The sequence below is a fragment of the Chinchilla lanigera genome, unplaced genomic scaffold (genome assembly GCF_000276665.1).
Source record: "Chinchilla lanigera isolate Chin_1 unplaced genomic scaffold, ChiLan1.0 scaffold00032, whole genome shotgun sequence".
Lineage (NCBI taxonomy): Eukaryota > Metazoa > Chordata > Mammalia > Rodentia > Chinchillidae > Chinchilla > Chinchilla lanigera.
In genome coordinates, this window is record NW_004955433.1 from 8,462,319 (window position 1) to 8,465,752 (window position 3,434).

Consider the following 3,434-nt stretch of genomic DNA (forward strand, 5'->3'; position numbering starts at 1 on the left):
GCCCCGCGGCGCGAGGCCCCTCACGAGAACACGCGCACTAGACGCTGCCGGAGTCCGGCAGCGGCGGCAGCGGCGAGGGCGAGCCGGGAACGGCGAGGGGCTGGCGCATGGGCGGGAGAGAGGGCCTACCGCGCGCTCCAGGTCACGGCGTCTGCGCGTGGAGGCCTCTAGCGGCCGGAGGTGGCGCTGCAGCCTGCGGGCCGAGGACGGGGCCGGGTCTGGGGGCGGGGCCTATCTCTGAATCTCCCTTCTTTTTCTGCCTTCCTTCCCTCTTTTCTCTGGTTTTCCCTTTGCTTGCTTGCTTCCTCTTTTTTCCTCGTTCTCTTCCTTTTCCCTTCTTTTTCTTCCCTCCCTTCTCTTCCATTCGCTCTCTTTTCCATCTTTCTTTTCTTTTTCGATCCTTCCTCCTTCCCTATTTCTCCCTAAATTGAAAAACACCTGTAATTCCAGCGCTCTGGGAGGCTGAGGCAAATTGTTCAAGCTCAGCCTGGGCATTTTAGCAACTTAGTGAGACCCTGTCTCAAATTTAAAAAGTACAAAAAAAAGACTAGGGATATAGTTCAGTGCAAAGGCCCTGCGTTCAAACTCCACCCCCTCCCCAAAAACCCAACCAACAAAACCCACGAAAACCTTACCTAATGATGAGGCCACCAAGATCTTAATTAAAAGCAGTAAGAACCACAGGAGCCAAGCGGTGTTGTTTAGTAAGATCTATTTGTGAAAATAAATGTGGACATCTGTATGACAAAGCTGTGAATGGACACAGGAGAACTGGTTAACTGTGGTTATCTCAGGGGACTAGAGCTGGAGGCAAATGAATTATTTTAGTTTTATGCCTCTCTCTATTGTTTGAAAAAATTTTAATGTGCATGAGCTTTTCAAAAAGGAAGAGAAAGATAAACTTTAGAAATTATGTTAGCTAGAATTAAATTAAATAATACTAGAAAAAGTGATAAAAATGTAGCTTTGAATTTATACCAGGTGAGGGTCCAGGCTAACTCTGTTACCGTGTAGATTGATGTCCACTCTCAACCCTGTGTTAAATCCTCATTCATTCTTGTCTTCAGGTTTGGAGTCCATGAGGAGCAATGAGTTATTCACATTTTTGTTCATTGGCATTTACCCACAAATATTGTATTAAGATGTGCTTACTATTAGCCTATCCAAGGATGTTGTTTATGGGGAAGCAAAAGGATGTCGATATTTTTCAACGTGACAATGTTATAAAATCAGCAAGGCAGTAATATTCTTATTCCCTTTTTATATAAGGGGAAATGGGTGTGCAGAGAAGTGAGGCAGATTGCTAGTTGATGCTAAGTGAGAATTCATATCTAGGTTTTCTGGATTACAATCAGAAGTCCTTTCAACACACGAACATGGAAAAAACTCTTTTGAATATCTGTACTTGTAGTGCCCAGTGTATTTTCAGATAAGCTCGTAATTATAACCTTCTCTTACAAAAAAGATCTAATACTAATCATTTAATAAGAACAGGAAGATTTATAGCTTTATATTGAACTTGGTGATAAAATGGTAGGCTTATCATTTAGGACCCTATTATTGGCAAATGAGAGAAACTCAATTTGAATTATTTCAAGTTAACAAAAAGAGACCTATTCATTTACACGTGCAGAAAGACCAGGATAAAGCTTGCTTGAGGGAAGATGAGAACCAAGAATTTGATGTTATTCTCTATCTCCCTCCTCCTCTCCCCGTCTCTTTCCCTCTCCTCTCCCTCTCATCTCTGTGTATATTGTTGTGATAGTTTGAATCTTCAGTGTTCCTCTGGGCCTCACGTGCCCAGATGATGGCCTTTTGGAAGGTAACAGAAACTTTAGAAGGTTGGGCCTAGTGGAAAGAAGTTGGTCATTATGGGCTTTCCCTTGAAGAGGGTATAGGGACTCAGGCCCCTTCCTCTCTTGCAGCTTCCTGGCTGGCATGAGGTGAGCAGCTCTGCTCTACCATGCACTCCCATCATGATGTTATGCCTCACCACAGGCTCAAAGTGACGGGGCCAAGTGACCATGGATTTAAATTTCTAAAACTGTGAGCCAAAACAAACCTTTCTTCCTTATAAATTTATTATCTCAGGTATTTTGTCAGAGTAACAGAAAGCAGACCAAACCCCCCCCCCCACACCCGTGTGACTGGAAACATAGCTATTAGCTGCCTCAGAATTTTTTTTTTTTCCGGTACTGGGAATCGAACTCATGACCTTGTGCTTGCCAGGCAGGCACTGTGCCGCTGAGCTAAATCCCCAGCCCCAACCTCAGAATTTTTATAATGTCCTGATCATTCCGGGAAAAATTGTCTTCCTCGTCAGCTTTACTTAGAAAAACCTCAGGGAAGGGATGTAATTGGCTCACTTGGAATGCATGTTTTGAGGAGGGTCAGCTTGGGTACCAAGTCTAGGCCTGTGGCTGGGAGGAGTAGTGGCTGTGATGGCAGCTCCTTCCAGGCCACTATGGTTAGTCAGGGAAGAAGAGCTTCCTCTCATGAGAGCAGTTGTTTTTCTGCAAAAGCTAAGTTTGTGTCTGTTACCTTCTTGTAACAAGCTTCTTTGGCATCCAGGAGGTAGAGGTTGAGGGAAGAGAGGCTATGTTGGGTAAGGCAAGCTCTGCTGCTCTGAAATCAAGTCATAAGTTCCTCCTTACCAGCTGTTGACACTACCTCCTTTTGCTTTGAGAACTACTATGCCCACTCCCTCTGCAGTCAGGTTTGCACTGTGGCATGACTCACTCCAGGCTGGACTTTGGGTATTTGCCTGTCTGCCCCAGCACTCTTTGTGCTGCCCAAGGACAGGACCTGGTCCCATTCTCCTTGATGCCCACAACATCCAGCACAGTGGGCACTGTTCTTCAAATGTCCCACAGAGCTACTTCTCCCCGTCCCTCCCCAGCCACCCTGTGACAGAGGAAATTGATCTTCTTACCTCATTTACGCTATGGAGTTGGTAACTTCCTGCCTTGAGAGCAAGCCTAAGAGGTCACAGAGTGTTCACAGCAGTGAAAAGAGCAAGAAGCAGCAAACATCTCTCAGAAAAAAAGTGCCTGGAAGGTAGGAACCCCAATTCATGCCCTTTGGAATTCCTAGCACCAGTCCTATGCCTGCTACAGAAGGCACCAGAAAATGTTAGTTGAGATTGCACCGTGATGTCAGGCAGACTCTACAATGACCTCACAGTCCTGCTTCCTGTCAGAGTGCCTGCTCCCTGGTGAGCGTGATTTTCCTCTAACAACAGGATGCAGCAGAGGTGATTATGTTAATAAGATTATGGCTGTCACATCTGTGGTGAGCTTACATAAGATCACGGCTTGGGTCTTGCTGGCCAACTCTCTGCATTGCATTCTTGTTTGTACCTTTTGATGAGGAAAGTTGCTGTGTTAGAGAGGTGATATGGCATAGACCCGAGGCTGGCCTCCAGCTCATTTCCA

General features: G+C 45.7%; 1 protein-coding gene across 1 annotated transcript in view; it reads right to left on the reverse strand.

Moving 5' to 3' along the window:
• Brd7 (bromodomain containing 7) overlaps positions 1–113 on the reverse strand; it is a gene marked incomplete in the record, with an annotated part of 36,456 nt that extends 36,343 nt beyond the window's left edge. Inside the window, 1 exon segment of the mRNA XM_013516217.1 lies at positions 1–113.
• Positions 114–3,434: the final 3,321 nt, after the last annotated feature.